The sequence below is a fragment of the Arachis stenosperma genome, chromosome 4 (genome assembly GCF_014773155.1).
Source record: "Arachis stenosperma cultivar V10309 chromosome 4, arast.V10309.gnm1.PFL2, whole genome shotgun sequence".
In the NCBI taxonomy this organism is placed as follows: domain Eukaryota; kingdom Viridiplantae; phylum Streptophyta; class Magnoliopsida; order Fabales; family Fabaceae; genus Arachis; species Arachis stenosperma.
Window position 1 is genome coordinate 5640538 of NC_080380.1, and position 25205 is coordinate 5665742.

Sequence of the window (25205 nt, forward strand, 5' to 3'; positions counted from 1 at the left end):
AGATCTCCCTTTATGTAGATCAGACAAGTATCCAGCATCTGCATAGCCAACTAATTGTGACTTGGATCCATATGGATAAAACAATCCCATATCAACCGTTTCAGAAAGATATCGAAAGATTTGCTTGATTTTGCTCCAATGTCTTCTGGTTGGAGAGGAACTATACCTTGCTAGTAAGTTCACAGCAAATGATATATCGGGTCGTATATTATTAGCAAGATACATTAGTGCTCCAATGCACTAAGATATGGTACTTCAGGACCAATGATGTCTTCATTCTCTTCTTTATGGCGGAATTGATTTTTTTCCACATCCAAAGATCTTACGATCATTGGAGTACTCAAGAGATGTGACTTATCCATATAAAATATTTTCAAGATCTTTTCTGTGTATGTTGTTTGATGAATAAATATCTCATTTTTTGTATGCTCGATCTGCAGGCCAAGACAAAATTTAGTCTTTCCAAGATCTTTCATCTCAAACTCTTCTTTTAGAGTTTTTATAATCGTTGGAATCTCTTCAGGAGTCCCAATGATATTTAAATCATCAACGTACACAGCAATTATAATGAATTCAGATTTAGATTTCTTTATGAAAACACATGGGCAAATATCATCATTCTTGAATCCATTTTTGGCCAGATACTCAGTAAGACGATTATACCATATTCGTCCAGATTGTTTCAGACCATATAAAGATCTTTGCAATTTGAGTGACTATAACCCTTGCGAATATTCATTGGATGATTTAGATATCTTTAGTCCTTCAAGGACTTTCATATAGATATCCCGATCAAATGAGCCGTATAAATAGGCTGCTACCACATCCATTAAATGCATATGCAATTTATGATATGCAGATAAACTAACCAAATAACGCAATGTTATCGCATCCACTACAGAGGAATACGTTTCTTCATAATCTATACCAGGCCTTTGTGAAAAATCTTGTGCCACAAATCGGGCTTTGTAGCGCACGACTTCATTTTTCTCATTTCGTTTTCTCACAAATGCCCATCGGTATCCAACAGATTTTACATCTTCTGGTGTACTGACTACAGGTCCAAAGACTTCACGTTTTGCAAGTGAGTCTAACTCAGCCTTCATGGCTTCTTTCCATTTTGGCCAATCATCCCTTTGTCGACATTCTTCGACTGATCTTGGCTCAAGATCCTTACTTTCATTCATGATATTTAATGCTACGTTATATGCAAATATTTCATTGACAATTGTCTTATTTTGGTCTCATTTTTCTCCTTTAAAGACATAATTTATCGAGATCTCATCATTTTCACAATTTTCAGGTACCTGAACGTCTTCTGACGTTAAAACTATATCAGAATTTTGGACAACTGCTCGTGTCTCTACTATGTCTTTTTCAATAGGAATAGTATTTACCTCTTTTCTCTTTCAAGAACTTTTGTCTTTGGAACCGACAAGCCTGCCACGCTTCTAGCATGTATTTGCTTCAGTAGCAATTTGTCCGACTAGGACATCAATTCAAATTGGGGCATTTTTCGCTAGTATATACGACTTGGTTATCCTCTTTGTATCGGAAAATGCATCAGGCAATTCATTTGCTATTCTTTGCAAATGTATAATCTTTTGAACTTCTAGTTTACATTGCCTTGATCGAGAATCTAAATGCATCAAGGATGATGCATTCTAATTAAGTTCCTTTTTAGGAAGCTTATTCTCTTCCCCTAATGTTGAAAATTTTGATTCATCAAAATGACAATCCGCAAACCGGGCTTTAAATACATCTCCAATTTGTATTTCAAGATACCTCACTATAAAGGGAGAATCATATCCAACATATATCCTCAATTTTCTTTGGAGTTCCATTTTAGTGCGATTAGGTGGTCCAATGGGAACATATATCGCACACCCAAATATTCTTAAATGGGAAACATTTGGCTGCTGGCCAAATGCTAATTGCATAGGAGAGAACTGATGGTAACTCGTTGGCCTCAAATGAATATGTGCTGCAACATGTAAAATAGCATGCCCCCAAACCGATGTTGGGAGATTTGTTCTCATAAGTAAAGGTCTAGCAATTAATTGGAGGCGTTTAATAAGTGATTCTGCTAACCCATTTTGTGTGTGAACATAAGCTACTAGATGTTCAACACTTATTCCATTAACCATACAATAAGCATCAAAAGCTTGGGAAGTAAATCCACCAGCATTATCAAGACGAATTACTTTCATTGGATTTTCTGAAAGTTGTGCTTTTAATCGAATAATTTGAGCCAGTAATCTCGCAAACACCAGGTTGCGATAAGATAATAAGCACACATGTGACCATCTCAAAGATGCGTCTATTAAGACCATAAAATATCTAAAAGATTCACATGGTTGATGAATAGATCCACATATATCACCTTGAATCCTTTCTAGGAATTCAGGGGACTCAAATCCAATCTTTACTGGTGATGGCCTTAAAATTAACTTTCCCTAAGAACATGCAGTACAACAAAATTCACTAGTTTTAAGAATCTTCTGGTTCTTTAGTGAATGTCCATGGGAGTTTTCAATAATTTTCCGTATCATGGTTGTTCCCGGATGACCTAATCGGTCGTGCCAAGTTATGAACTCATTTGGGCTAGTAAACTTCTGGTTTACGATGGCATGTGATTCAATTGTACTAATCTTGGTATAATATAACCCACATGAAAGTGAGGGTAATTTTTCTAATATAACTTTCTTATTTGAATCACGAGTTGTGATACATAAGTACTCATGATTTCCCTCATTCATAGTCTCAATATGATATCCAATTCGACGAATATCTTTAAAGCTCAACAAGTTTCTTCGAGACTTGGTAGACAATAGTGCATTATTTATTATGAATTTTGTTCCTCCAGGAAATAAAATTATAGCTCTTCCGGAGCCTTCTATCACATTGCCTAAGCCAATAATAGTATTAACACATTCTTCTTTTGGCACCAGATGTTTAAAATATATATCACTTTTGAGAATAGTGTGCGAATTTGCACTATCCGCAAGGCATACATCTTCATTACATATCCTTGTCATTCTCTTCAAAGAGAAATAATAATAAAATGAGTAGTATGCACAGTTAAATTGAATACTTGATGGAAATTATTTTTCTAAGAAATACTGCTTATAAAAATAATGTCATATACTAAAATTTTATTTTAAAACGTGACATATTTAATGATTTCAAAATTCATAAACATTAATATTTCATTATTTATATACATTATATTTGAAACTTAAATACATAGAAAATAAAACTTAAATAATAAGTTCTTTACATTATTTATTTACATGAATACTTAACAATCTCACACATTAAAGTATTCCATCATTGATCAAATGACCAATATTTCCTTCAGGATCCTCAAAGAAATTAGATACATCATAATGAGTGGTGGAATTTTCAACATCATTTGAAACAAAATTTGACTCTTTTCCCTTGTCGTCCTTTTTCAAAGATGCCTGATAAAGATCGACTAGGTGCCTTGGGGTACGGCAGGTACGTGACCAATGGTCCTTTCCACCACAACGGAAATACTGATTATCTGTTGATTTACTATGCCCAATATTTCTTTCTTTATCCCACTTCTGGTGAGATCCTCTCTTTTGAATATAATTCATTTTCCTTTCATAATTTTTCTTGTTATTAAAACCTTGCCATTTACCTCTTCTGGGGTAATGATTTGCCGCATTTACTTCAGGAAATGGGGCGGCGCCAGCTGGACGTGCTTCATGATTTTTTAAAAGTAATTCATTGTTGCGTTCAGCAACAAGAAGGCAAGAAATTAACTCGGAATATTTTTTAAACCATTTTTCTCGACTGCTGTTGCAGGAGTACATTCGAGGCATGGAAGGTTGAGAAAGTTTTCTCCAACATATCATGGTCAATTATCTTTTCCCCACATAATTTCATTCGTGAGGTGATTCGAAAAATTGCAGAATTATATTCATTTATGGATTTAAAATCTTGTAAATGCAAGTGCATCCATTCATATCGAGCTTGAGGAAATATCACCATTTTCTGATGATTATACCTTTCTTCAAGGTCTTTCCAAAGATCTGCAGGATCTTTTAATGTGAGATATTCATTTTTCAATCCTTCGTCAAGATGACGACGAAGAAAAATCATGACTTTGGCTTTATCCTTTTGGGATGCATTATTTTCAGCCTTAATGGTATCTCCAAGATCCATTGAATCAAGATGGATTTCAACATCTAATATCCATGATAAATAATTGTTTCCAGATATATCAAGAGCATTAAATTCAAGATGAGAGAATTTCGACATAATAAAAATTTGTTACCTGAGTCTTCCTAAAAATTTGATCAGAATCTCGTGCTGATAACGTATTGCAAAATAAATAACTAATAAAGATATAATAAATATAAAGTAAATAAGTATAAATAGAATACTCTAATTTTGATATTCACCAATATAATTATCTTAATATAATAATAGAAGAAACTTATATATTTACTACTATTATATATTAGTAGCGTACGAAGGAGAAAGGAGAAAAGTTTAATATAAAGAGAGAGAATTGCTTTTATTTTATTGCTCAGTGTTTCGTCAAAGGCAAAGCCTTTATTTATACACATACATAAGGTTGTTTTGTCAAACCTTAGTAAATGTAATTTCTCTTGAGAATTGATTCCTTCAGTATTGAAAAGGTTAGTCTACTCAAAACATACGTGGTCATCCACATCTTTATCATAACAAAATTAATATATATTATTACGCGGGGTAAAACGTTTTACATAATCGTGCAATTATATTCATTTTTTTGGATGATTATATGTGCGATTAATGTGAAAGGTAGTTATTTTTACTGATGTGACGTTATGTAATTGGATGCACGTATAAAATCTATTATATTATATAAAAATTATGTTTTTACATTTAGTGATAAAGTTGACGTGACATGCTTTTGAAAATATTTTTCGATTTATTTTTTAACTCATTAAATTCAATTCATTATAATAAATTAATTATATCAACTAATTGATTTAGTTACATATTTAAGTATTATACAATTTATTATAATTTCTATCCATCAATTAATTATAATTTAAATTAAATGATTATTTTGTTAGAAAATTATTACTTCCTAATCTATTTATGGATAATACATATATTAATTATTATAATCGTAAATTAAGCTATATCATATTAAAGAACTTATATAATGGCGATCTTATTTATTATTAGAAATACTAAATTAAATAAATTATTATTTTTTTATTTAAAATTAAACGAGAATAAAATCAAATATACTATTTTCTTTAAATTTTAGAATTTAATAGTGTCACACTCAAATATAAATATTTTTTCAGCATTTTGATCCTTAGCTCATTAGAGCCACTTCGTAGCCGTTTTTATTTATGCACCGTTGATTTTGTTATTTATGAATAACTCTTGATTTGGATGACTCTCAGTTTTAGATATGAGGATGGAGAGAAGTGGAGAAACAAAATTCTTGAAATGAGATTCACTTCAAGAAACATTGACACAAGCATTCAAATAGGTATACCTTCTGTTTCTTATGCTTTAATTTTTAGTTTCTATTTTTTGTTGCATGGATTGGTATTTTCACATATTTGTAAATATCTACACATGACAACTTGTTTCTATTTTTTAATGTGTTTTCTTTTTTTACACGACAGTCTTCCTGTTAAAAGAGGAGTAGAGGAACATGATAACCAACTTGAGGCATCAGACTAAAATACTAAATGAAGCTGGTATAGTGATTATGCATTTAAAGAAGCCACATGAAAGAAAGTCATGGCTACTTCAAACATGTCGGAAGTTGAAACTTCATTTGTTGAGTGTTTGACATAGTCAAATGGCCATCCATCCCCCTCTATGTTTCTAGAATCAGTGTCTTTTTTGTGTTAATAGTTTATATCTATTGAATATGAATTTCTTTTGTTGTTTTCTACAAACAATACAAGCTGTGAAAGTGAGATCTCGTGATCGGCAAGTGCAACCGAAAAACAATGGAGTTGATCTTCGGAGAACAATATTAACTTTTGATGTTCTTCAATGAATAAGATCAAATGACATAGGTCTAAGTTTAACTTAATGTTACACATTTAAATAACTTTTATTGGACTACTTTTATCGGCTCCAAGAGAAATGAGAGCGGCGGATACTGCAAAGGCATTTCGATGTTTAAGTAAAAAAGAGTGTGAGATGAATATAGTATTATTTAAAGTAAATATCGTACTTTTTATATTGTTAGGGTTTTGTTTTTATAAAGTGTTATCTCTTTTAAATTGTTGAGATATTTTTTTGATATTTTAGTAACCACCCTCATTTCGTTTCAAAGTAATCTTTTAAGGTTGAGATTTTCTCTAACTGAAAATAAATCACGTTTTTTATTTTATTTGAATTCTGATTGATAAGCATACGGGCCCAATATAGAATTGACATTCGACACCTATATCTTAATCAGTTTTTATTTAATGTGTGAAATTCTTGTTTATGATGTATGTTAACATATTTATGTTTGTGTTATTTTAACAGAGAATATGAAGATGTTTGTTGAAAGTTGTATGTTGATAATGAAAGAATATTTGATGTTAAATAATTTTTTTTTTAGAATAGAAGTTGTGTTTTAAGATTTTATTTTATTTATGGATTATGATTTGCTATGTGTTTATAATAATATTTTGTAGTTTATTTTTTAGTTTTATTTTTATCTTTTTTACTATAATTTTTATATCAAAGATGAAAAATAGGTCAGAATTCTAAAAAATAAAAAATAAAAACCGAGAATGGAGACAATTATCTTCTATAACAGAAATCGAGGTAGAGTCGAAAATTAATTCTAGAGATGAATAATTTGAAGGTGTAACGTGTTTTTATTTAATTAGTAGTTATTCATATTGTTCAAAAAAGTCATTAATTATTTAGTATTGTCCAATCTTATATGCTAATAAATCTCCCCTATACTATGTAGTGTTCTGATTAATATAACCTTGACTTAGCTTGTAGTTAATTAATAATTATTTTACGTTAATTTGTTCGGGCTCCTGGTATTATATATTAATTATTCATCAGCTGCTATATAATTTTTTGTATTTCTCTCCACACGCTTATAAAAATTATAAAATTACAAAATATTTAATTAAAAAATATTTGTCATTAACATCCTTTCAACAAGGCAAATACTAAGCATCTAAGCTTGTAAGAATGATGTAAATAGATGTCTCGTTAGGTTATTATAAGTGTTTAATTTTGGTGAAAATTTAATGTAATTGCCTTCGTATAAAATTAAGGATTTGTTTGGATAAATTTTTAAGTAAAGATCTTTTTTGAGTTATTTTTTTAAAAAATTTTATAGAAAAATAAAAGTAATTTATGTTTGGATATTTTATATAAAAATTTTTTTTATTTATCGATTATGTTTGAGTATAAAAATATAAAAGTATTTTTTTGTTTATTTATTACATGAAAAATATTTTTTTAAGGGAAAAAGATCTTTTAAAAAAATATGTAAATTATAGCTTTTCAAAAAAGATATTTTTTATTTTTTTAGTATTTTTACTTTTATTATTAGAAATTTGCCAAACACGCTAAAAAAATAAAAAATATCTTTTTTATTGAAAAAAGATCTTTTTTTATCAAGATAATGGCATCCAAACAAGTACTAATAATAAAAAATTATTAGATAATTTAATAAATTTAATTAAATTATTTTTTAATAATGATTAATTATTAAATTTATATAAAGACAGATTTAGGTGAATTTTGTAAAGAGTGTTAGGGGTTAGTAGATTTTGTAATTTGTAATTATCAATTAATTATTAATAATATTTTTAATAGAATAAGATTTTATTTAATAATATAAAATTACTCATTTTTTTTTACTAATTACGTATTGGCCAAATTTTAATAAAAAATCTACAAATATCTTCTCTTTCCCTTTAATTTATTGATCTTTTCATGAAATAAGCTATGACTAGGGGCGCATATATATCCCCTGAGTAGTCCTCAACGGAGCCATTGATCATTTTCTCAAGAAGGGACATGACGACACAAACACATGCTTGCATTGATGGGTATCCGCGCACGGCTTTGTTGACTGAATCAAAACTGGAATTTCTTTAATAACTCTGTTCTGGAATAAATGGAACCAGGAATTTGTGTGCGTCCATTTAAGGTATCTGATGCGGACGACTTTCTTTCATGGGGGAGCGATGATACAGTCACGCGCTTCTTGAGATGGAACTCCGTCAAATCCAAACAAGAAGCAATCGATTACATAGAGAAGGTTGCTACGGTGGCTCTGAGGATGGCCATATCGGAAGCTTTGAAAGAGTTTCCGGAGGCGTTGGCGTGGAGGCTGAAGAAATGAGGCCTCTCAAAGGGTTCTCCACAAAGTTGGCTTTCACAAAGAAGGCTTACTACGTAAATATGCCTTCTGTAAAGGGCACATCAGGAATTTCCTTATGTATAGCTTCTTTCCTACTTGAACAACTAACTTGCCTCCTTCTTCATCAAAAAATAGAGATGGATGCATAGATAGAGTCAATAGTGAATTGAGGATAGAAAGATATCCAACTGCTTGAAAGTGAGAAGCAGAAATATGATGTTGCTGTCAAATCACATAAATGTTGTTTACCGTAGGCACTACTAGCTAGCTGTAATGTGAATTAGCTTCTGAGGATACTCTGGTTTTTGTAACAACTGCAATTGCGGGACACCTACCAGATCTATGGAAAATGAACGATAATTGCTTCCTTCAATTCCTTCTTCAACTTGACTCAACACTGTTTTTGTTCCTATTGTTTCTATCTTTATGTTTGGTTGTGGTAAAAATTAGATGAACATATTTTTCGTGAATAATGTAATAATAATCCATCTCCTGTGTGATTCTTGCATTGCAAACTTGATTGGCATATTTGGTAATAATAAGATCAGTGTAGCAAAATTGAGATAATAAAAAGCACACATTCCTACATGAGCAATGCTAGGAGGCCAGCAACATTTATGATTGGTAGCCATTAATTAGCCATTAATAATGATTTGATGGTGTGAAATTGGTATGAAATTTTTTCCAATAGTTCATATTTTTCTGCTGATTACATGTTGGCCAAAATGCAATAAAATTACTGGCCCCCTAAACTTTTCCTTCCTACATATATAAATTGTGGGGAGGGGGCCTAGCTACCTGAATAAAAGTTAATTGAAACATTTACATTCGCATATATAGTCATGAGTAATGTCTTCATGTGACCATTGATAGCAGGCAAAATCAAATGTTAAACCTCTTCTATATGAACTATTAATCAAACCCGGTTTCACCCGATCCATTCACACTCCTATTTCAAATAATAACAATTTTTACATGATAAATTACCGTAAAGTTAACAACTAACCATTTATGAAAATACAATGAAACATGATTAAATTACTATATTACTTCCCATTTTCACTTATAAATTCATCTAAATGAATTTTGATTTATACAAATTTTCCCTATACAATTTGATAGTCAAAGTGTGACTTTGATTTACTTTTTTCAACTAATTTCATGGACTAGAAATATAAAATATAAAAATCATTATTTTTCAAAAAAATTGACTTATTCCGGTGTGTACTCCTATGTACTTTAGAGACGATGATAATGGTTGTTATTACCCATCATGAAATTTAAGAATTCGAATCAGTCAATTATTTATGAAGAATTTAAAGTGAAGTTGATCGGATGTGGTAAATTTCATAATTTATATAAAATTTGTATTTTCTCTAAATTACAACAAAAATAATGTATGTTGGTATTTGAAGTTGAAATATTTTTTTTAAAATATATTATTTTAATTTATTAAAAAGAATCCAAAAAAGGTTATAAAATTGAGTCATTGTTTACTCAACTATTTATAATTTTACAATGTAAAAATTAATAATTTATGGGTCAAATTGTAATTTTGAGTCAGGTTAAGCATATAATATGCAACTAGCCTATTATTACAGATGCATACACCCCAATAATAGTAATGAAAATGTATGAAAATGTAATTTAGCCTATTATTTTTTTTTTTACAGATGCATGAAAATGTATGTTGGCATGGGCCAGTTTTTCTTTTTCTTTCAAGAGGTTTATTTATCATCGCTGCTGACATGCTTAAATAAATACCAATTTCAATAATAACAACTTGCAAGCAACCTAAACTATCTGAAAAGAAGTAGCAATAAAAATAACAAATTTGGTTAATAAATCAATTTTTTTTTTCAAGAATGACAACAAAAATCTTATTTCTTTGCACAAATAACATAATCTTATCAACAAGTAATTATTCAGCGAAGAATTAAAAATGCATCAACATCGTTATTTTATATATTTGTTACCTAATATATCTTTACACACAATCATACACATACACTGTTTCGGCAGCTAGATATCAATCTCCAGAAGCATCAACATTTTTCAATCGAAATCAATAAATTAAAAAGATCAATTATTTTGCATTAAACCGATCATACCCAAAAAAATCTACGACTCAAAAAAGGGAAAAAAGGAAAATTTTAACACACACAGAGAAAGAGAAACTAGGAATTGTACGTGTTGTGAGTGGCGGCGCAGCACATTGAGAGAGGATGAGACTGGGGAAGCAATTCCATTCACAGGGGGAGAGGAAGGCAGTTATGCTGCACGACACCGTTGAGAGAAGATGAGGATATCCGATAAATAAATCCGTACAAATGGGGGGAGAAAGTTAATCTACTATCAAAAGCTATCAGGTAAATTTAATTTATTTATTATTATTATTATTTTTTTTTGTCATGGGCTGAACAAACAAACCAGCACTAACAAAAAAACTAATTCTTCTGTTACTCTGTTATTGTCGATGTGTTTTCACTATCGTTTTAGCTAGCTATAGATTTTGATGCTCTTGAACCCACCCTATTCTACTTCTACCATAAATGACCATCAAAGTCTGAAAAATTGCTGCCATAGAAAAGGAAGACGCATGTCTGTCGTCACTGCTGGTTATCTAACTCCAAACGCAAAACGGATTCTGTAGAAGAACCCCGGTTTCCATGAAGGCACATGATTCTCAGATGACGACCCAGTCAAAGCACAAAATACATGGCAGTTACAACAAGTTCATTATCTTTTATTTCAAATTAACCTCAAAGTGTACGTAATAGAATGAAAAATTAAAATACAATTATATTTAAACAATTATTTGTATTATTTTTTTAATTAATTTATTCAAAAAATAATTAAATTCTGAACCTAATTGGTATAAAATATTACAGATATAAAATTAAGAAAAAATTTTATTTGTATAAAAATGAGCCTAATAAATAATTATTCTATTTAATATATAATTAAGAGTATTTCTTTCTTTGCCAAAGAATTATAGTTCAAATGACATAATCTCTTTATATTCACCTAAGAATTGGTAAAAAAAAAATACTTCTTTCCTTTATTAACTTTTTTAAACATTAATTATTTATTTTACATGCAATATAAAAATAAATGAATATAATATTTATTGAGTAGAAGCAATTACACAAAAAATTTTGTTGTCATAGTATTTGAACTAAAGAAAAGAAAATATTATTTTAAGAAAAAATAATAATATATTTTTAATAATATTCTTAATACAAAATAATAAATTTTAAATATTTTTTTAAATAATATATATTAACTAAAATAATATAATTATCCCAAATAATATATTATAAATATAGTAAAATAACATATTTCAATAAACAAATTGTTAATAAAAAATTATATAAATATTTTTTTTACATGAATTTTTATTTTGCACAAAATAAAATTATTATATGTTTGTTTGCTTTTTACGTTGTATAAATATTTTTTTAATTAAATTTATATAGTACTGAATCTTTTATCATTCTGTTCATATTTAATGTTTTAATTTTGTTTCATAAAAAATAAAATTATATATATATATATAATACAAAAATTTTTATCATTGTATTTATATTTAATATTATAATTTTATTTCACATAAAACAAAATTTATTTAAATTTTAATATTATATATATATGACACAAATTTTTTTATCATTGTGTTTATATTTAATATTATATTTTATTTCACACAAAACAAAATTTATTTAAATTTTAATATTATATACATAATATATATTTAATATTAATTTTTTTAAGATTCTAATATATCTTTTTTTTGTATTTAGTACATGAATTTTTAACTTATTTTTTATGTATTATTTATTTTAATTCTAAAGTCCAATAACTTTTTTTTTGTACAGACACATTGTTTTTAATATTTATATACTAATTTTTTATTTTGAATTTCATCCCAATATTTGAGACTTGCCAAAAAAATCTAAAATTTGTAAAAAAAATAATTAACCTGATTAATAGGTTACCTTTTTAAATCCAGACCATTCAAATAAAATATAATAAATGAAGAGTTTAGATTTAACGAATTCACAAGGTGTACAACACTCTATACTTAACAAGGAGCGTTTAAGGATGAGCCGGAGAAGATTGACAGTTTTCAAGTTTGCATTGTTTATGGTATAAAATCTTTATTGGGGTTAAATTTAAAATTGAAAATAAATAATAATTAATTAATTTAATTATTATTTAGTTTTAATTATAAAAATATTCTCATTGTATACGTTATATACCAATTATATTAACTTCCTATACTTTTCAAAACGGAAATGTTAGTATTTCAAAATAAATACTACCTTAAATATCAGATATCAGAGAGTCTTGGACTCTTGGAGAAGGCCGGTTTTTAAAGGGAGGGTGAGGCCATTGCATAGTTTATTTGTCTGGACTACTTTATTATAATTCCAATAAATAAATAAATAAAAGGCATTTTGTAGGCAAGCTGGAAAGATAAGATTGTTATTAGATAAATTTATTAGCTTTATCGCTCAAACATGAACAGATTAAATTAATTGGTAAAATGGCATACTTCACCTAACTAACACAATAACACATCAATAATCAGCCACAATCATATATTATCACTTTCTCTTATGCAAGAGAGATGAAAACCAAAGAAACACATTCTTTGATACTTCCCAAAACAGGAACTAGTTGGAAACTTTCTATGCTGTTTCTAGTTTTCCCTTTTTAAAATAAATTAACGCTAAAAAACAACAGAATATCTAAATAAGGAATATACGCATGAACTTACCATTCTGACACACACTCCTCGCAGAAAATGTGTTTGCAGCGCAATAATATGGCTTAATTAAATTGAAATAAATTACAAGATAAAAATAAGGGAGCTGCTATGGTACTGAGTAGGGGTGTTCAAAACCGATTTGGACCGAACTAAACCGACGAACCGAATCAAAATAACCGAAAACCGAACAAATCGAAAATCAAAAAAACCGAAAAAAATTTGTTTTGTAGTTTTTTTGCGGTTCGGTTCGATTTTCGGTTCTGACTATGAAAATCCTAACCGAACCGAACCGAACCGGTGCACCTAGAAACCCTAAAAAGAACCAACCCCCCTTCCTTTCCCCCAAACGAGTGCTATTGCTGATGCGCCTCCCTGACCCTAACCCCCATTCGAAACCTAACCTAGCTCTCTCTTCTACAAATCTCGCCCTCTGCGCACCTAGCCACGGAGCCAGCCACCCACGTCCTCGAGGCCGGCGGCACCCAGGTTCCTCCCAGTCTCGCATCACCTCGAAGCCTTCCTCCGAAGTCCCAACGCCGAACACGAAGTCCAAAGCAGAGATCCCAGAGCACCACGAAGTCCCAGAGCAGAGATCCCCCACCGGCGGTGCACCACGAAGACGAAGCCGTCGCACAACAGGCCACCACCCACTGGCTCAACAGGGCAGCATAGCACCACGCCACTGAGACGCCACCACCCAGCAGCGTTTCTGGGTTCTAGCCACGATCAACAGTTCATCACAGCACCTCCCAGTCTCCCACCCAGCCACCGATTCAGGTAATGCTTACCATTGGCTGTTTACTGATGCATTGTTGCTACTTGCTGTTTGTTAGGGAAAATTGGTAACTTGGTATTGAATTATTGTTGCTACTTGTTGGTTATTGATTGCTGGTATTGTTCAGTTTATTGCTGGTTATTGATTGCTGGTATTGGTCAGTTTATATACTTATTATATGGCCGCAGCCACAGCTCACTGTTAAATGCGATCTATGTTCCCTCAGCATGTGCTAATGAAATCCTTGGAATTCATGAAGAACATCTAGCCTAGTTAGTATTCACACAGCAGGGACCACAGTTGATGCATGACCTTCTCCATTTATTATTTAGTTATACCAATTGTAAATTTACTATTCTAAAATCAGGACTTTGTTAATGGTAACAAATTGATGGGGGAGGAGGACCCTTGTTGTTGCATTCCTTGTCTATATAGATAACTTATTTGTTTCTTCAACACTGCCTGTGAATTTATGTATGCAGAGTAGGTAAAAAAGAGGGCATTATTGCATAGAAGGAGAGGGAATAATAAAGATTTACACTTTTACAAAGTACTAGAGTTTCAATAAATAGACAAAAGTACAAATGAAAGAATTTGGAAGAGATAAAAGTACACATCAAAACTTAATAAATATCAGAGTACACATAAAAACTTCATAAATTATTTTGTTGTCATGTCCTCTCACTTTTCTTTCTAGTGAATAAAAAATTTTTACATGATTCAACACCTTTGTTAACTAATTTTTATCAACATTTTAATAACCCGTGCTTTTGTTCATTTCATCTGAAAGGGTATGTATGTATAAGCAAGTTGCTCAGATGGCTGAACTGAAGAAGATTTTGTATGAGAAGTTCAAGGACTCGATCAATCTCGAGGAGGATAGTAGCCTTCTTCTTGTTCATAGGTCTTTTTGGGTTGATTTGAACTCTATTGAACTTTGGGAATTTTTCAATCAGATTGTCTCATGTTTTATTTCATTTCATGTTTAGAGTATTTTCTTGCTTGAACTCTATTGTTCTCTTTGTTATTAGAATGTATAACTAGATTAGAATGTTTTTCTACTAGTCTTATATTATTATTATTATTATTGTTGTTCTTATTATGTAACTGCTTTTTTATTTCAAGTTGGTTTGCGTTAAGAAGTTTAGCTGTTTTGTTGGAGAAGACACTATAATTTGGCTATCTTTTAACGGAAATTTATTTTTATTTTTAGTTGCGTTGACTATTGAACTTTTAAACTTCTTTAATTGTCAAGTCACCAAAAAAAAACTTTTTTACTTGTCGTATTTGAATTCTTTTTGTCCTTGAATTTTATTAGACCAAGATTTTGTTAGCTATTGTGTATTTGTGCTTGTCGATTTCAATATTATGACTTTGCGAAATAATATGGTAGTATTTTTTGTAATTGATTAAAAAAACCGAATAAACCGAACCAAACCGATTTTAATTGGTTTGGTTTGGTTCGGATGGCTTCGATAAAAAAACCGAACCAAACCGAACCGCAGTTTAATTAGACGATCGGATCGGATGACTTTTCTCTCAAAAACCGAACCAAACCGCACTGCGAACACCCCTAGTGCTGAGTGGAAGATTCTTCAGCAGGTGAGGATGTTGTCTGTCTGCACTTGGTAGAGACACCTGTCCTGGAAAAATATTAAATTCCTCTGCATGTGCCGCATATGGAGGCAGCTATTGCAGGCACGGTCCCACAATTCAGAAGAAGTTTTCAGTAGTGGAGGTTGTTAACAACTCAGTTAAGATTAATTAATAAATTAATTAATTGGAAAATAAAAATAGTGAGATAGAGTAATTTTTTTGTCTTCACATTCAGACTTCAGTACGTGGACCAAAATGGATGGGCCTGGAGGCGAGAGATAGACTGCAGCCCTTTACCGTTTAGCTTCAAATGATCCATATGGTTAATTTTTATAAGATTGATAAAAAAAAGAAGGGGGCCTAACCAGCAGAAACCCTTTATCCCCACTGATTTGTGGAGTATATCCCCCGCTTTAGCGAGACGCAAATTGGTACCAAACCATTTTCCCTAGCCCTAAGCTCCGGCGCACTCCTAATGTTCGCCGACCGTCTGTGAACGCAGCTTGCCGTTGTGACCCACATCGTGAACCCCTCGGATCGTGGCTGTTTAATGGAGCACGGCGATCGTTGTCTCTGCATTTGCAGTCGTTTTTCAGGGAGGTTCAGTTTGGTTGTCGTCGCTGGGTTTGCAACTGCGGTCAGGGGTCGGCTCGGGGCCCGTTTTTTCGCCACAGTGGATCGGTCGGCACTCACCGATTCTGTACGTCGCAGTTGACCGTTCGAGTTCGCGAAAGCGTTCACTGTCGATCTACCCCGACGGCCCGGTCGACACCCCGAGGGACCCCGCATGTGGTTCTGCTAGCTTACTTCGCCTCCGTCAGTTTCCGAAACACGCCTCCCAAAGTTACACCCACGGAGAGCCAATACCCTGCTTCGACGTAGACAGCTTCCAATTAGCAAGACAAGAGGTAAGAGTTTCATTTAGTAGTGGTTTGGACTTATATTTGAAATTTTTTAGTTTGTTGTTGTTGTCATTCTCTTCCTATGGAACTTGCGAGGGGATATTGGACAAAATTGTTGGGTCCTATTTATTAATTATTTTTTTCTGTTAAGGGGTGAGATTGCGGTGTGGTTATTAGGTGGATTTCGTACTGAGGTCTTGTTGTTGATTATTCGGGCAGTTATTTTTCCGGTTCAGGTGTTGTGCTTGAGATTATTGGGGGATGTAATTGACTAGGGAGTTATTGTATGCGTCTTGGTGTCTTTGTGTGAATGTAGAGAAACAGTGTTTGTTGTTTCCATGTCTGTTTTGTTGCTTTCATGTTTGTTTTGTTTCGGATATCAATTTTATTCTCATCATTGCTCCAGATGTGGGTCCCGTTTTGCTAGTGTTGTTATGTTTATTTTCCGTAATGTATGCATTTTATTTGATGAATGCCGATACTGTGAAGGTGAGGAAACTGTTTTTCTTTAGTTGATAGGAATGAAGTATCTATGATTGATTTTCGAAATTGGAAACTTGTTCTGCTGCTTGTGTTGTCAGCGAAATGAATTTTGTGTTTGTATTGTGTTTTGTGGATGATTCGGTCAGGAATATAAATTAAGTTGGAGTGAAAACTATGTGAATGGTATTACTCTGGTGGTTGTCGCCTCCCACAAGCTTGAACATGGATTTGACTGTGAGAATCGTCGATGGTTTTGTTGAGTAGAATATTTTTGGGGGGATGCATTTAAGTGCAATTTGTTTAGGCATGGTACTTGTTGTTTATGATCCGCTGCTGAAGCAAGTCAATGTTGACGAATAGGGTTTGGAAGAAGTTGCATTAATTTCACATTAGTCTCTGCATCATAAACAGTAAATAGATCCGCAAAGCATCGCTGTCTTTTTTATTAGGAGAAATTTTTTTAATTCCCTATTATGGTCTCACTTAAATAATTTGAATAATTAAAATGAATATAATTACTATTTTTTTACCATTATAAACTTTTAAATATTTGATTTCGGTCAATTTCCTACATTATAAACTATAGATTCGAAAATGTACATTATAAAACCTGTTACCCTAAAACAATAAATTATGAGAAAATAACTATGTGTCAGTGAAGATAGTTATGGAGTCCACCGTCGGATTACTGTTTAACTTTCTACAAACCCTGGAGTCTTTTATCAACTACATTCGGTCTATCCGTAAGTTCAAATAAGAAGATACCCTAAACACTTTGCAACCTACGACGGATTCACAATCGACCGTTAGCTCGCGGATATCCAACCACACTAAATATTGTCATCGTCAGACTGTCGACATAACTAAAACTTTTTTTCCTAAATACCCTCCATTGGTCTACTAAGTTACTGTTCTTTGTTGATATACTGGTATAACGATGCTGGAAACGGATATGAATTAGGGTGCTGTTGATGACAATGACCACCTTGTTACAAGAAAACAAAATATGTCTTTAAAAAGTTCTATTATTATTGTATTAGTCCGGTTGTATTTGTTTTATGTCTATTTTCAGATCTAGCAGTTTTTAATTGTGTGTAAAGTCATAATCCGACATAATTAACAAAGGTTTAGCTCATGTCGTGAATAGATATTCTTCTTCACCAATATTTTATTTATATACTCAAATTTTAAACAATTTTACTCAACAAATTATAATGCAATTATTACTGAATAAAAAATATAAAATTTCAGTCTTTTTTCATAAAAACACACTTTGAATTTTATTTTACTATCACAACAAGAAATTTATTACTTACTAACTCATTAGTTTATATTCATTATTATATACCATATGTATCTTTTCAAATATACTATTAATAAATATTACATAATCTTAAAAACATTATATTCTTATCAACAAAAATATTTGATTTCTTTATTAATACATATTTCATTATATTCATAATAATAATCATACCTAATAAAAATTATACATTATTTCAAAATACTTAATTTAACAATAACTTCATAATCAAATCCTATCTACGATATCCATTGATGTTTCTAACAGTCACCTTCACTGTAGTATCGATTTAAAAGTTCTTCATGACTTATTACATAATTCATTGATGGCACGAACAAACTACATTCGGTCTATCAGTAAATTCAAATCAATAGATACTCTAAATATTGCGCAATCGACAACGGATTCACGATCGTCCATAAGCCTCGCGGATTTCCAACCCCACTAACCATTGTAATCATCGGACTCTTGAAATCAACTAAATTCGTCTGACTCGAATTACATAAAAACATGCTTCCGGGTCATTCCTGTTGCATTTTATGATTTGTTACATTTCTATACTTTCTGCTACCAGTTAGTTTAATAATGTGATCGGCCTACACAATATAATACAAATTTTTAAAATACATAAATAGTTTATTGTAACTACATTTATTGATAACATATATCAAATAAATCTTAAATAATTAACTTAATTTACGAAAATGACAACTGCTGTAACATGACTACAAAATTTATTTCTAATTGTATTCTCCCCCTATTGTATTATTAAGATATTAAATATTCATTTTATTATTATTTTTTTACAAGTCCGCAAATACTAATTCGATTTTTTTATTAATTACAATATTCGAAACGACTTTTTTCATGACTCCTTTTTTTAAATCTCATTCAACTATTTGAATTTTAGGATATTGTTTATACCTAATATCTTTTTTTTAATCCTTGCTTATTAAAAAACACCATGAACTAACTAACTGTAAAATCACTTAATCTTTGCTTAAACATAACGTTAACAGACAAAATTAACCCATTAAACTGATCTAAACATTTTAAAACATAAAAAATTTGGCATACAGGGAAGTATATTAACCATTCTAAACACCTGACTCAAATATTTAGAAAACTTGGCATTTAAAATCTTCTAACATTGGACTCAAATATTAAAGGTAATGAGGCATCCTTTTCCTATACCTATATGCCCAATCCTTTTTTTTTTCCTCCACACCATTGGATCTTTTCATCACAGCCCAACCAATCATCTTCCCTATTCTTCTTAGAAGATTATAATGATGCCCAAACCACCCAATCTGCATCTTCATTATCAACGGCCCATCCAGGTAATTATTTAATGGGCCGGCCCATTCAATAAAAATTATTATTAATTACACCAGCTTTATTAACGTTAACTTCATTCATTATCATCAGTAAATCTTTTGCTAACCATGGACAACTTCCACAAACCCTACTAATAGGGGTGCATAGACCCGACCCGACCCGAAGGCCCGGTCCGGTCCCGAACACTTTATGGGCTAATTTGGTGTGATTTCATTGGGTTTAGGGACGAGTAAGGGTCTCAAAAATAGACCCGTTCATTATTTCGGATCGGATCCGGGCCATAGCTCGGGTCACCCGAAGTCGGCCCGGTGGTCCGGTCATCATACACAATTAATATTTTGTGTTATTACTGGTGGATCATGACTATTCTTATGTGGAATTTAAGTATTGTAAACATTAATATTTTGTGTTATTAGTCATTATAAGACTATAAGTTAATGTTTTATGTTTAGAATGCATAAGACTTTAGACTAATGCACAATATTGTGTTATTTGTATTGATTTAAATATTTGGTATTATTAGACAATATTAGTATTGATTGTGGTTTTGCTTTAGTATTGATTGTGGTTATGCTTTAATTTTAAAGAAGGGTTGGTTCTTGTTATATTTTTCTAAGTGAATTTTACTATGTTAAATAATGGTTGGAGTCTTGAAAATTTTGATATTTTTACATGCTAGCTTACAAGAAGGTATCAACGTAAGGTAATGTTAACGGTCCGGTTTTCACCCGGTTTTCATCCGGTATAATTGTGACCCGAAAGTGTATTGATTTCATCGGGTCTAGAGTCGGATTCGGGTCTAATAAATAGACCCGGTGTATATTTCGGGTCGGGCCTGGGTCCTATCAAACCCAGCTTCACCCAACCCATGTACACCCCTACCTGCCAACTGCGAGACCCACATGACTTTTCTTGACATCAGCAACCATCAGTTCGAGAACGCCAGTCCTTCTTTCTGGACACACGTTCCAACCACTGCCACCCCACGCCACCCCACGTTTCATCAGCAGGTACGGAAGAATATTGCATTCAGCACAGTAAAATTTTCCTTAATAATATACCTACCATCTGTCAAGCACGCTTCACAAGATAAGATTTTACAATCTATATTTTGATAATAATACAATATTATTTAGTTTGTGACTTATTAACATGTTATATTATAAGATAAGATGATATAACCATTTTTTAATTATCACGTAAATTTTTTTACAAAGATAAAAAGCTAATAAAAAATAAAATTATGATAAACAAACTAATAACTAGATTACTATTTATTTTTAGATATAATACATTTAAATATTTATATTTATCTGTTCGAAAAATATTAGGTGAACAAATATTTTTTAACTAAATAATACTACACATTTAAGTCTTTTTATAAATTAAGTATAATCAAATTAAATAATACTACTCATAATTAATTTTTTATTGATATTAGACTAACTTGATTAACAAAAATATTTAAATATGTAATATTATTTTTTTAACCAAGTTTTAAACAGCCCGTCTCCAAAAAAAGTTATTGTTTTTTAAATAAAGAACACATAAGTCTTTGAAAAGAATACAAAAAGTTTTTGGATATAAAAACAAAATTTCTGTACAAATATCAAAACATTATCAGAAACAGACAGAATAATGGTTGAGAGGGAGGAAGAGAGAAAACAAAAGTTTAGTAAAAAAAAAAAAACTGAAAAAAATTTGTCGTCAAACATTTATTAGTGACGGAAATGCTAAAGAAATTTAAAAAATAATCAGAATTTATTTTATTTAGTATTTATTAATTATTGTAATAATTAATTGAAAATATTTGATAATAAAAATAATAATAAAAAATAATTAAAATTGATTTTATTTAATTTTTATTAATTATTATAATAATAAATTAAAATTAAATAAAATAAATTTTAACTATTTTTTTATTTTTTTAATATTATCGTAATTAATAAATATTAAATAAAATAAATTTTAACTGATTTTGATTAATTTTTTTGTTATTAAATATTTTCGTATTGGCGAACTAACCTTTAGTCCTTCTCAAGTGCAATCCGAGACTTGCATACCTTGATCACGAACTGAGAGTGTCCATGCCCCTTTTGATATATGTCTAATAAGCATTGCCTTGAAGTCACCTTTTGGATTCTCACGAATCTTTGATTAAGATGAGTAATGTTATGAGAAAGTTTAGGAGCCAGCAACTTTTGTATTTTGTGGTCAGTACTTAACTATTAAAAAAAAAGTGAGTGATCTTTTACTATTGGATGGTTAATTGATGTAATCTCATACCATTAAAAATATAATTGATAGTCAATTAATGATTACAAAACACAAAAATTGCTGATCCCTAACACTCTTGTAATGTTATTGCTTCTGTATTAGTAAGGCATGCACATATATATTATATTCGAGTGATAAATGATTATTTGTTATTATTAATTACCTGCGAAGCTTTGATGAAGTCATGTGCTTTCTTAAGTACATGTCCATACTCTTCGTTCATATTACATGCAATTATTCCTTGTACCGCAAATGCAGTATCCCACATTTGACTTCCCAGACCCTGTATTAAGTTTAAATGAATCTATCATAAAAGAAATGTATGTGTTTTTATTGTTTTAGTGCCCTAGCTAGTATTAGTCAATTTGATAGGGTAAAGTATATTTTTTATCTTTGAAATTTGATAAAAAATTTTAAAATATTTATAAATTTTATTTTGTTTTAATTTTGTTCTAAAAATTTTCGATTTGTATCAAATATATCTTTGATGACTAAATTTTCAAAAAATTTAAAATTAATCTAACAATAATGCATAAAATTTATGCTTGATTTGCTTGTGTTGAGGATTGTTCTTATAAAATTGTTGAATTGGTCTTAAAGTTTTTAAAAAATTAGTCGTAAGAGGTATATTTTATACAAATCGAAAATTTTTTGGACAAAATTAAAACAAAATAAAACTTAGGAATATTTTTAAATCTTTTATCAAATTTTAAAGACAAAAAATATACTTTAACCTCTTATAAATTATGATTTTCATGAACCCAGTTATATAATTTCAGACACTTTAATTTATTACGTTGATCAATTTGATAAGATTTGATAAAATTTGGATACAATTCGATATTTAATTTCATTGTATACACTTATTTTATTTTGATCTACAATATAATCTTAAAATATAAATGTATCAACTATTAAATATATCTATTTAGTATTTGATTTTTTTTAATTTTATAACCTTAATAATTAAAAATATAATATAATAATATAATCAATCATTGATGAATTGGTGAAATTTATAATTTATACAAAGATTATTCAATAGTAAAAAATTATAAGACTTAGGATTTGTTTGAATGGGTTTATAAGAAAATTTTTTTGACTTATCTTTTTTAAAAAAATTTTATAAAAAAGTAAAAGTAATTTTATATTTAGATATTTTATGTAAAAAAAACTTTATCTATTAATTATGTTTGGGTATAATAATATAAAAATAATTATTTTTTGTTTATTTATGATGTAAAAATATTTTTTTTAAAAATATGTAAATTCTAACTTTTTAAAAAGATCTTTTTTTATTTTTTTAGTATTTTTATTTTTATTATTAAAAATTTATTAAACAGGCTAAAAAATAAAAAATAAATCTTTTTTCAATAAAAAAAATCTTGTTTTTATCAACTGAATAACACTCAAATTAAAATAAGCACTTACATCTCATTATTTGTTTCTCTTTTTTAAAAACAAAATGTCTTTAAAGTTATTGATGAGACTTGAGAGAATGATAATGCTAACCGCAAGTTTTAAGCCATCTTCAGCAACCCAGAAATAATCAGGAAATCGAGCTAAGTGAAGTTTGAATGTCTCTGAATTTGGCTCCTCAACCCAATGAGCAATTAAAGACAAAACCTTTCATTTCATTATTCAATAACAACTAATTACGTTTACAGTTATTTAAATTAAAATTATATTATAAACAATCATAGTATATGCACATAAAAAATCATTGAATAGGAATAAGTACTTAGTTTCCATAAAATATTAAATTGTGCTGTCGGAAAAAAATAATTAGATTATTAGGTATGGTATATATAACATATTTAATTATTTTAGTAACGGATTATTTTGATCTAATAGAGTATTTTAGTATTGCAAATACCTCGCATTGGACATAGGATTAATTTAAAAAAAAAAGTGATCGAGATAATACTCAATATTATAAAATTATTTATTTTAAAAATTAAAATTCATAAAAAAAAGTAATATTAATAATTATATTTTTAATATATACTTTTTTCATTAAACTGATAAAAGAAGGTAATATTAATAATTATATATTTATATCTGTAATACTTTTATTGAATTCTTGATCTTTCGAACACAGAACTCTAATACCATGTCATGAAATTACTCATTCTAAAAGCTTAAACTGATAGAAAAAGATAACATTAATAGTTATATCTCTAACACTCTCTCTTAAACAAGAGCCTCTTTTAAATTTATTTGATTTTTATACAATTTTTTTTTCTTTATTTGCTTTATGTTATTTTTTTTTTGTTTACTAAGGATCGAACTCTTGACCTTTTAAATACAGAACTCTAATATCATATCATAAAACTATTCATCCTAATGTCCGAAAAATTTATAGTGTAATCTTTGGTGAACCCAAAATAAAAGAAAATAAAAGGTAAATAAAGAAAAAAAAGTTTATGCAAAAAATTAAACAAACTTAAAAAATTCTATTTTAAAAAAAAATATTAAAAATATAATCATTAATATTATATTTTTTTATCTGTTTAAACTTTTAAAATGATTAATTTTATGGCACTCAACAACCACAATCCAAAACTCAAATAGCCCAAATGTAGAAATGTAAACTGATCTAAGTCATCTAACTCAAATAATACAAACCATGATAAAAAAAAAAAAAACATCCAAATAACACAAAGGAGTTCTTTGAAATATGGACAAAGAGAAAAATAGGTATCCATAAACATAAAAAATAGTTATATATATACTTTGCAATTATTTAAGAGAAATGTTGGAGACCACGCTATTAAAATTTATTATTTATAGTTATTATATAGTTATTAATTTTAATTATTTTAGTTTATTTTTTATTCTAATAATCTAATAACATACTTTATTTCACATTTTTAAATATTAATAATAAATTAATAATTAAAAATAATAAATTTTAATTACTTTTTAATATTTTTTATCATTTAAATGGTCTAAAAATACGTTCAGGAACAGGACCATTTTTTTAAACATAAAGACGTACGAATATTTAACAACTAATGGAATTTGACCAGAAGAATAAGAGCATCTTAGGAGAAAGCATATTTGTTTAAAATTTTGCATTAGCCTTTTTTAATTTATCTTACGTTAATTACTTTTTAATAATGTTATATAACCAATAAATATTATTATTTTAGATTATCACTTAATTTTTTATTCATATTTATAAAAATTTATACGTAAAAAATATATAATTTATATCAATATTTATTAAAATTTAAATACATAAATTAATACAATTTATACATATATTTATTAAAGTTTACACATATAAATTAATTTGTTAAAAATAATCTAGTATTTCTGTGTGTTAAATATTAGTCAAAATTGTTAAAAACTGTTAACTTTTAAAATTTTTT

At 29.4% G+C, this 25205-nt stretch overlaps 1 long non-coding RNA gene across 1 annotated transcript; it reads left to right on the plus strand.

Annotated features, from left to right (window-relative positions):
• Positions 1 to 13513: 13513 nt before the first annotated feature.
• On the plus strand, positions 13514 to 15141 carry LOC130973652 (uncharacterized). The gene is made up of 2 exons (XR_009084227.1): positions 13514 to 13931; positions 14720 to 15141. It is a non-coding gene; the product is annotated as an uncharacterized LOC130973652 (long non-coding RNA).
• Positions 15142 to 25205: the final 10064 nt, after the last annotated feature.